The 11,301-nt window shown below is 47.6% G+C and overlaps 1 long non-coding RNA gene across 2 annotated transcripts; it reads left to right on the top strand.

The window, feature by feature from the left end:
* Positions 1-538: 538 nt before the first annotated feature.
* LOC116592427 lies at positions 539-9,533 on the top strand. Of its 2 annotated transcripts, none has more exons than XR_004286484.1 (3): positions 539-942; positions 1,598-1,757; positions 9,074-9,533. It is a non-coding gene; the product is annotated as an uncharacterized LOC116592427 (long non-coding RNA). The 2 variants fall into 2 exon arrangements; XR_004286485.1 differs by lacking the exon at positions 9,074-9,533 and adding an exon at positions 2,157-2,607.
* The last annotated feature ends 1,768 nt before the right edge of the window (positions 9,534-11,301 follow it).

Here is an 11,301-nt window from a genome sequence, read left to right as displayed (position 1 = left end):
TCCAGGCTGAGTGGCTAAGCTCTGAGGACAGGAACCATGTCAAATCCACCCGTATAGTCGCAATGCTTAACATGTGACGGGCATAGAACACTCAAATGAGGGTTTGTAGAATGAACTGTTTACCCAAGGTCAAAATAGCTAGGAAGTAGCTAAGTCATGATTCAAACTCAGATCTTCCTTAATCCAAACCCAGCCCCACACCCTTCACCCTCCTCCAGGAAGCCTTCCTTGAATTGATCCAAGTAGCCTCCTCCACCCCTACTCCCCAGAATCCTGGGTGCTCTGTGTGTTCCTATTCCCCTTCTCCATCACAGTCCCTGAAGGCAGAGGGCTGGGATGGCATCCCAGCCTGGTTCTGATCTCCTCCAGCTCTGGCCCCAGAACCCAAGAGGAGCTCGGTGAATGTGGAATGCCCAGGCCTGGGTGGGAGACCCTGGACGGGAAGACCTCAGCGGAAACAACTGCGTTTCCTGCTGGTGGCCTCAGCCACCTCCTTGTGACCCCTGTTCATCCAGCCAGATTTCCTCCTGGTACTGGGCCTGCCAGCTTCTCACGAGAGCCAGCCCAGGCCCTGGTATTCTCCGGGGGTGGGTCCAGGTGCGGCACCTAATCCTCCGCTCATTTTGCTGCAATTCAATATCAGCCTCCAATTTTCACGCTCTGCTGCCATCCTACCTTCCTCCTTCTGGCCTCTGCTGGGGGAAGGGAGACCCGAGGACTCCCTGCAATGCCTCTGAGAGCCCCCTGGAAGTCTCTTGGGCTGACCCCACCCCTAGACATACTCAGCTGGAAGAGGAGCATTGACCTTGGGAGGGAGGGACTGCTGTTCCCACTAAAGGAGCAAGGCCTGGGCATCCAGAGGCCTGGGGGTGGATCCTGGTTCCACCTCCTAGGCTGTCTCGCTATGGAATCCAAAGCCGTACAGGTTCTCCCAGCGTCCAGGTAAACAAATGTCCGAGTGCCTGCCTGTGGTGAGTGTTCACTTCCCCAGGGGCTGAGAGCCCATGGCTCTGGGAAGTCCTCCCTTTATCTAACTACCCACCTTCTGGCTGCAATGTTGGCCCATTCTCTCTGGTTCTAGCTGATGAATGTTCATTTTCTTGGGACTTTAGGGCACTTGAAACACTTCATTGTATTTATTTATTCATGCAACAAATAGTTATTGAGCACTAGGCGTGTGCCAACCACTGTTTTAGGCTTGGATACTTCACAGAACAAAACTGGCAGAGATCCCCTGCCCGGCAGGGCCGACTCTGGGGGCTGGTTTCTCAGTTCCAAGGGGGGTTGATTAGATGGCCTTTCCCAGCCCTTTATTTATTTATTTGAGCCAGAGAGAGACAGTGAGTGGGGAGAGGGGCAGAGGGAGAAGGATGAGCAGACTCTCTACTGAGGAGGGAGCCAGATGCAGGCCTCAATCCAAGGACTCTGAGGTCTGACTTGAGCCGAAGGCAGGCGTTTAACCAACTGAGCCACCCAGGAGCCCCTCTCTTCCACGTTAAGCAACGTGAATGACAGGACACGAAAAGAAACTGAAAATATTGGAAAATCACAGTGTCTCCTCTCAGATGTCACCATCACCCTTGTCTTACCGCCACAGCTTGAATTTAAGTCATGTCACACGAACGCAATGATCAGCGTGTCCTGTTCCTCCAAAAGTTCAACGGAGTTCCCATGTGGCCCAGTTCATGCTATGACGTGGATGAATGTTTTAGATTACTGCCGAGGGAAAGAAGCCAGACGCAAAAGGCCCCAAACAGGTGAGCCCCCTGGTGTGAAATGTCCAGAAGAGGCAAATCCATAGAGACGTACAGCCTGTGAGTGGTTGCCAGGGACTGGGGTGGGGGGAGAGGGATGGGGAGTGACTGCTTGATGAGTATAGGGTTTCCTCGTGGGGTTAATGAAATATTCTGAAACTGGAGAGCGGTGGTGGTTGCACAACATTGTGAATTTACCCAGCACTACTGAGCTGCAGCCTTTGAGTTGGCTGAGATGGTGAATTTTGTGTTATGTTATTTTATAGTTAAAGCACAAAAGGGTGCGGTGTGCGGAACTTCTTGTCCCATGTATTGCTTCTACTTCTTCCCCTCCCCACCCCAGGGCCTTTGCACATGCTGGCCCTGCTACCTGGGATACTCATCCCTCCTGTCTTCTTTCAGTTCATCCTTCAGATCTCAGTGTTAATGTGACTTCCACAGAGAGGACATACTTGACCATCATGGGCCACCCTGGTGGAGCACTTGCCTTGGTCATAATTATGACGTTTATATGATGAATGTCTCCCTGACTAAACTGTAAGCTTCTGGAGAGAAAGGGCACCTATGTGTGGTTGACTTCCTGATGTGTCTCTCGGGCTTAGCTCAGTGCCTGGCACACCACTAATAATTAATAAATATTTATTGAGTACATACATTAATAAATGTTCCTAAAGGAATTCTAGTCTTGCCATTCCCCCCCAGCAGCCCCAGATCAGATGGTTTCCCCATTACTGCGCTATTGAGCCTTCATACCCATCACAACTCATCTAATTGCCACAGACAGTTAGGATGAGCCCAGCAGAAACCAGACATGGCAGTGAGGAGGAGCAGCCAAACTCCTGGGCAACTTAGGAGGTAAGACAGAGCTGGTCAATAAGGATGGAGTTCAGGTCAGTCACTGGTATGAGGATGAGAGAAGTCATGTGTCAGGTGGGGCATCTGAGTGGGACTCTTGAACATGAGTCAATCAGTGCTGCCCAGGATGGGCTTTCCAAGAAATGGTTCTTGAACGAATGCATGAAAGAATGAGCCAGGGGCACCCAGGTGGCTCTGTCATTACGTGTCTGCCTTTGGCTCAGGTCATGATCCCAGGGACCTGGGATTGAGCCCCGCATCTGCTTCTCCCTCTCGTACTCCCCCTGCTTGTGTTCCCTCTCTTGCTGTGTCCCTCTCTGTCAAATAAATAAATAAAAACCTTAAAAAAAAAGAGAGAGAGAGAGGAAATAAACCAAGAACTTACGGGTAAGTGCTGGGCACATAACAGCGTGAAGATGGTTTCTGGGCACATTACAGAGGAGACTCCAGGGACCTTTGTGAGTGGTGAGATGTAGGGTTGAGGGAGGGACAAGGGCAGAGTGACTCGAGGTGTGTAGCTGAGCCCTGCTGCCCTTTACTAAGATGAGGAGCCCTGGAGGGGGAGCAGGTTGGGAGAGAAATGATGAGATGGGGTCAGATGTTGAGGTCCTTCTGGGATGGCTCAAAGAATGTTCTGGGGGAGTTGTGGAAGCCAAAAGCAGTGGATAGGAGCGAATGGGAGGGGAGACAGAAGGAGAGGCCAGAGTGGGTTTCAGGGCTCATGGGAGGAGCTGGGGAAGAATGTGCAGGTGGAGAGAGGGATGAGGGATGGGATAACAGATGGTGTTCTGTGCCCAGGGAGGAGGGAGGAGCTGGGATCCAGCCTCCAGGCTGGGCATTTTAGGAAAGGCAAGCTCCAGGCTGTGGCTACGGGAGGGACTGACTGAGGTGGGGACGGGGAGGCCTTTGGGTTTGAGGAGGTTAATGGACCGAACAGAGGTGGACCTTCCCCACACAGGAGGAGAGATGGGCTTCCAGCAAGTGGAGAGGAGGTTTAAGGACAAAGCTAATGAAATAGGAAGGCTGGGGAGGGACAGAGGGGAAAGAAGCAGAGAGAGGAAAAAGCAAGGAAAACCTGGACGGCCACATGGACATAGCTCGGATGGTGAAGGCTGGATACAAAACTTCCAGAACAAGCCCCCGTGGGAGCCCCTGTTGCATGGGGGAAGCGGGCCTCTCAGGAGGGGTCAGCCACAGCTGGAGTTGTGTTTATGAGGAACCCAGCCCCTCTTCTCTGGCCCCATGGACACTCTTTTTATTCAGGCCCTCAGCATCTTTTGCTCCGATGCCCCGAACAGCCAATGTAGCTACCCCCTCACCCTACAGACTTCTCTTTCCAGACCCACCTATTCCCCAGAGCAACCTTGGCCCTGTAGTCTCCCTCAGAACCCTTCCCTGTCTGCACCCCCTCCCTCCACAGAATAAACCCCACCCCCCCACCCTGCCCCAATCCTCTCACACCATGCAAGCTGAGCTTGGGACTACTTGTACTTCCCTGAACAGTTCCATTCTCACCTCTAGGCTGTGCAGGGTAGCCTCCTCCTGAAAGGCCTTCCCACCCTCCTGGCTGGCTCCTGGCACCATCCTTTTCTTCCCCCAAGAAGCCTTCCTTAATGTTCCAAGACTGCCCCGATTTTAGAGTGTTCTGGGCTTTCCCTATCACAGACCGTCACCACACTGCACTGTCTCTGCTCTGGGCTGCCTTCCCCACCATGGATGGTATGAGAGCTGGGTTTTGGGTCTCTGACATGACCCTAGAGTCCGGCCCAGCATAGAAACTCAGTAAAAAGGTCCTGGATGAGTGTACTAGTTGGATGAATTGGGCTGGGCTGAGCTCTTGGTGTTCTAATTAATTCAAAGGAATACTGTCTTGTTCCTTTTCCAATAGGCTTCCTGGACAGTTATTCTGGGGGAGAAAGACAGAGTGTCAGGGATGGATTAGAATGACCTGGATGGCTTTTCACCATACCATTGTCAACCTTCCTGGAAGTTGTATTGTCTGAATTACGTCTGGGTGAGAATAGGGAGGGGTAGAGCCTACACCCTGAGAAAGCTCCCTGAGTGACCCTTCACACCTCCCAGCCTTTCCAGAAGCTCCTTGTTCAAGGCTGAGTTCTGGGCCATCTTCGAGGTGATAACAACCAACCCTGGGGTTCAAACCAAGGTGTGCTGAGTTCTGAAACCACTGTCCTTAGCCTCCACACCGTGTTGCCCTCCCCACAACCACCATTGCCACTGTCCCCTAGAGAATTTCTGGTTACTTCATTCCTGTAGGGGCAACTACACCCCCATCTTGCCCAGAATCCCACATGGAGACTGTCTGAGCCAAGTGACCCCCCCACAACACCTCCTTCCATCTAGCTCTGCCTGCACATCCTCCTTCCACTGTCATGTCTTTGCCAAGAAGCTCTCTTAGACCAGATTCTACTCCTCCCAGCTTCCTCCCTGCTCCCAGCTCTGGATGGGTTCTGATCTCTCCTAGGTGTAGTGCTATACCCAACCAGCCAGCGCAAGGTCTGTCCTCATGGGATGATGGGGCTTCATCCCATTCGTGGGTCAGGGACAGAAATGGGGGCAGGGCTGGAAAGTAGAGAGCTCTTAGGGATGCACAAAGAGGAGCAAGGCCCCAGAGCCTGAGCTCTGAGCAGCCACGACTAGAGGGAGGAAGCAGGTCACATTCCTGGAGAGGACACTAGAATCTCTCTCCAGACGGGTGGGGGTGTCTGGAGCTGAGAGGGCAATTAGCACAGTGCTCTGGGGATTCCCTTCCATTAGTACCTTCTAAACAGTCCCCTGGAACAGCATGAGCCCCGGGCCCCTGAGGACTTGTCTAGCTGTGGACACAGAGTGGGGTTGGGGGATGAGGTGACCCTGGGAAGGAGGCCCTCCTCAGGGGAGCGGGTCCCCACTCCTCGACTCTGCAGTCCATTCCCGCGTGTTCTGGGCCACATGCAGTCCCTTGGCTCCTGAGAGCCAGAAGGAAAGCTCGTGATGGCCTGTCTCATCTGTGGTTCCTGGGCGCAGGGCTGCACAGAGACTCGGACGACAGTTTTCAACCTAGTCGCTGTAATTCGTCAGACGTGCCGGGCTTTGAACATTTATCTGACGGGAAGCTGCCATCAAGTAACTCAGCCATAAAGAACCTCTGCTTTTCCCTGGAGTTCTGTCAAGCCGGGGTGGTACTTCTTTCTCGCTGCTACAGATCTGAGTCTGCTCCGTACATCTTCCATTAAGAAAAAGTGAGGAAACAAATTAATCATTAATCATTAATTTATCATTACTTACATCTGATGTAAGTAATTCCAACCCAATCCGCTGGGTTGGAAACATTTTTCAAAGTATGATATCCATGGCATTAGTGGGGGGTAGGTATAGATAGGAGAAGGTGTCTGTGGTGGTGAAAAGGTCAGGGCTTATTATCCCCTCCAACCCTGCAGAGGAGGCAGCCGAGGTCCAGAGAGGGAAAGAGATTTCCCAAGGTGGGATAGCCGATAAATATCAAATTCAAATTCAAGTTCCCAACTCCTAGACCAGAGCACATTCCAGCAGGCCACCTGCCCTCTTCCTCCTCCCCGGGAGCGTAGATACTGCTCCCCCAAAACACATGATTGACTCCATTTTACATTTGTGAGTCTCTGTTCCTTATGAGACTCAGTCCTTCAAACACCCTCTCCAGAGTCTTTGACCAATCTATTCATTCAAACATGGCGCCCCTAATCAATTGCATTGTATCGTGTATTTATTATTTTTTAAAGATTTATTTACTTGCTTGAGAGAGAGAGAGAGAGCATAAGCACAGAGAGGGGCAGGAAAAGAGGGAGAGGGAGAATCCCAAGCAGACTCCCGGCTGAGTTGGAAACTTGATGCCAGGACCCTGAGATCAGGACCCAAGCCGAGCCGAAACCAAGAGTCCAGGCTTAACCCACCAAGGGTGGCTTAACAGGCACCCCTATTGTATTGCATATTTAAATGTTGCTAGAATAGTAAGTCTTAAACAATCTCACAAGAAAGCAATGTCTCTATGGTGACAGAGGGTAACTAGGCTTATTGTGGTGATCATTTCACAGTGTATACAAATATCAAAGTGTTTTGCTATACACTTGAAACTAATATAATGTTATATGTCAATTATACCTCAATAAATGAAAAAGAGTATCAGGAAAGTCAGTACTATGGATGAACCTTGAGGGTATTATGCTCAGTAAAGTAAGTCCGAGAAAGACAGATACCATATGATTTCACTTACCTGTGGAATCTAAAAAAGAAAACAAACAAATGGACAGAACCACACAAAACTCACAGACACAGAGAATAGATTGGTTGTTGCCAGTGTGGGTTGGGGGGTCAGGTGAAATGGGTGAAGGGGGCCAAGCAGTACCAACTTTCAGTTAGAAAATAAATTAAGTCATGGGGTACATCATAGTAACTATAGTTAATAATATTGTGTTGTGTATTTGAAAGTTGCCAAGAGAGCCAATTTTAAAAGTTTCCACTACAAGACAAAAAAATTGTGAGTTGGCATGGTGACAGGTGGTAATTAGACTTGTGATTATTTTGCAATACATATATATACACCAAACCATTAAGTTGTACACCTGGAACTAATAGAATGTCACAGGTCAATTATATCTCAATTGAAAAAAAAAGAGTAAGTGCCAAGAGAGCTCATACTATACAATTCCATCTACATAAGGTACAAAATCGGAAAAATTGATCTATGCTGTCACCACAGGGGACAATGGTGATACTTGGAGTAGGTGGTGCTGGGGAGGGAACACTGTGGTGCTGGTCACGTTCTGTGTCTTGATCCGGGTTCTGGTTACACAGGTGTGTTCAGCTGGTGAAAATGCATCAGGGCTGTATACTAATGACGTGTGCATCCTAATGTATGTTTGTAATAGGTCAATTAAAAACTTCAAAAGACATGTGATCAAAAAATACTTGTCATTGATCAATGGAAGATAGCACTTTGGGACTGTTGCTAAGCAACAGTTTAAATGTTGGATCAAGCCACACATGCCCATGCCCATCAGGGGTCCACAGTGTGATGAAGGCTCTCCCTGCCCCCACAGCTTAGCCGGACAACCAAAGGCCTCCACAGGGGCAGGTGGAAAAGTCCTCATCTTGCAACACCCATACTTCATCAGGACCGGTAACCTCTGACCCAGTTCCCAGGGCCTCCCCTGATAGTGCCAAAGTTTGCAGTGAATAAGGACTCTAAGGATAATGTCCAGCTGGTAGCAGAGAGGTGTCGATGGAAGGAAGGCAGGGGATGGCAGATTGAAAGCCCTCTTGAGGAAAGGATAACTGGAATCCAGAGCCTGGTGGGAATTGGAGCTGTGTGTGCTGACTCAGGTGGACATAATGACATCTTTCAGACAGTTTCTGACTTGCCCAGGTCTTGGGAGAAGGATGCGTTTGAGCGCAAGAGTGTGTATGGGTGCCTGCGCGTGCCCGTGAACACGCCTGTGTTCTAGCCGTTCCATCTGCCTAGAACACCTTGTCTGCCCTGCCGGCAACCCTCCCGTTCCAGTCTCCACCTGACAGTATCCTAGGCAGGCGGCCAGAATCAGTTCAAAGGCCAGATGTGGTCTGACACCTCCCTGCCTTCCAGCCAGAATCACTCCCGCCCTCCTGCTCTGGGCCCCCTGAGTCAGCCGTTGGCCCCCTGACTCCGAAGAGGGGTGTGTGTGCCAGCTCCAGTCCTGGATCGTGTGCTCCCGAGGGCACGGACTCGAACCCCAGCCCTACAGAGGACCATTTAAGGGACAAATGCATGCATATTGTTCTGGGAGCCTGTATTAGGATTGATCAGGGCTAATCCCTCCAAACAAAGAAAATCATTAGCAGATTAATTAAGAGCCCTGTTTGGAGTACTAATTCAAAGGCTAATAATCTTTTAGCTTAAGCAAGTTCTGATGTTTTGATAAGACCTGTCATTGTTACAGTATTGATTGAAGCCAGGCCCTGGCTGTGGAATGCCTGAGTATGCAATTCACGCATAATTCCTCCAGTAATTTGGGCACATTTTTCTCTTATTGACAAGCATTATAATGACTGTAATAAACTATGGAAACCTCAGGTGAAACAACACATGACTACACTTCTCAATAGAGGTGTAACCGTGAATTTAATGAATGCATTTCCTAAGTCTTTTGTAAAGGGTGTTCGTCCAGGTTCTGATCAGAATAGGAACTATACGAGTGACTCAACAGCGTCCATTTATTGTCCACTCATTCATTGATGCATACAGCCTATACTCAACCCCACCACAGTCCTAGGCTCCAAGCCAGGGGCCATGGGAAGTATTTTCAAGTAGATAAGACACCATCTTCACTCTCCATGAGCTTGACTTTTGGTGAGACTGGTGATCCCCAAAACCTCACAATGGTACAAGTTGGGGTTGGAATGAGTTAAACATGTAAAATTTTTTTAACAGTATTTTTTTTTTCTTTCTACGAAAGTAATTCATGCTTCAGCATGGCCGAAACAGTCTTGGAAAAGAACAGAGTCAGAGGAGTCACACTTCCTGATTTGAACTTACTACAAAGCTGCGGTGGCATTCTGCATCAAGACTATGTGGTTCCATCAATGGATTGGACTTGACAGTCCAGAAATAAGCCCATATATTTATGGGTAAGTGATTTTCAGTGAAGGTGTCAGGACAAATCAATGAGGAAATAATAATCTTTCAACAAATGATGCTGGGACAACTGGATGTCTAACATGCAAAAGAATTAATTTACACCCCTTGACTAAAATTAAGTCAAAATGATCAAAGACCTAATGTAAGAGACTATAAAACTGGCAGAAGAAAACATACGGGTTAGTCTCTTTGAACTTGGAGGAGATGCTTTCTTAGATACGACAGCTAAAGCACAATCAATCAATCAATCAAATTGGATATCATCGAAATTAAAAACTTTTGGGGCACCTGGGTGGCTCAGTGGGTGAGGGTCCTGGAATGGATGGAGCCCTGCATTTGGCTCCCTGCTCAGAGGGGAGTCTGCTTCTCCCTCTGCCCTTCCCCCCAACTCATGCTCTCTCTCAAACAAATAAATAAAATCTTTAAAAAAAAATTTAAAACTTTTGTGCTTCAAGGAACACCATCAAGAAAGTGAGAAAATAAAACTGATAGAATGGGAGACAGTACTTGAAATCATCTATCTGGTAAGAGTCTAGTATCCCAAATCCATAAGGAACATTTACAACTCAAAAATAAAAAGACAAATAACCCAATTTAAAAATGAGCAAAAGATTTGAATAGGTATTCTTCTAAAAATATTTATATGTAGAGAGAGGGAAAAATAGGTATTTCTCTATAAATATATAGAAAAGGGCCAATATGTACTGGAAAACGTGCTCAACATCATTAGTCATTAGGAAAATGCAAATCAAAACCACAATGAGCTACACTTTACACTCACTGGGATGGCTTAATAAAAAACAACAACAGATAATAACAAGTGTTAACAACATGTGAAGAAATGGGAACCTTCAGAAATTGTTGGTGAGAATATAAAATAGTGCAGCCACTATAGAAAACAGTGTGGTGGCTTACTAATTAATTAAATTGATTAAATATAGACTATAGGATCTTTTGCATTCCCAAAAGAGCAGAAAACCAGGACTTGAACAGATCGTTGTGTTCCAATATTCACAGCAGCATTATTCACAATAGTCAGACATGGAAACCATCCAAGTATCCAACAATGTCTTCATGGATAAGCTCAGTGATATAGCCACATGATGAAATATTATTCAGCCTTAAAAAGGAAGGAAATCCTGACACCTGCTGCAACATGGTTGGATCTCAAAGATATTGTGCGGGTGAGAGAGGCCAGACACAAAAGGCCACCTATTTCATTGTTCCAATGATATGAAATATCCCAGGAAGCAAATCCACAGAGATAGGAAGTAGATTAGTGGTTGTTGGGGGACTAGGGAGAGGGAGAATGGGGAGTGACTGCTAACGGGTACAGGGTTTCTTTTTAGGATGATGAAAACGTTCTGGAATTAAGCATGGTGATGGGGGTACAACCTTGTGAATATACGAAAACCACTGAATTGTGCACTTTAAAAGGGTGAATTTTATGTTATGTGAATTGTCTGTCAATAAAAAAAAGATAGTTTTGGTTCATAACCTTCCTGGGAATTTCCTGTGTGAAATCTGAAAAAAACAAAAACAAAACAAAACAAAAAACCCGCCCCTGGCCCAGAGGCAGGCCACACTAGGTTGGAAGGTAATGGTTTTAATAAGCAAAGGGAACTTACAAACAAGGCTTGTTTTGGGCAACAGCAAGATGAATGGATCCCTGCACTTGACCATCAAATCTTAAAAGTTTTTAAAGAGGCCTTAACTGGATTCAGTCACATATATCATGTGGGTGTTTTCAACACCACATCACTTTCTCAAGGCTATGTCCTTGGGGCTGCTTCTGGAAGTGGAAAAGATAAGCAGAACCACATTCCAAAGACAGGGGAGGAGGGAGGAGCTTCTGATCACCCCGGTCCAGATCATGGGTCAACTGGTGATCCTAACTTCTTGATGACCTTCGCCAACATGCTTATCATAGTAAGTTTGGAAACAAATTATTTTTAAAAAGAAGAAAAAGCACCTCCCAGATTCTCACCTGAATGATGTCAAGGCTAGGGGATACAACAGCAAAGGAGGCGGGAAAAGATGGGGGAG

This window comes from Mustela erminea, chromosome 6 (genome assembly GCF_009829155.1).
Source record: "Mustela erminea isolate mMusErm1 chromosome 6, mMusErm1.Pri, whole genome shotgun sequence".
NCBI lineage: Eukaryota > Metazoa > Chordata > Mammalia > Carnivora > Mustelidae > Mustela > Mustela erminea.
This window is presented reverse-complemented; position numbering and strand designations above follow the sequence as displayed.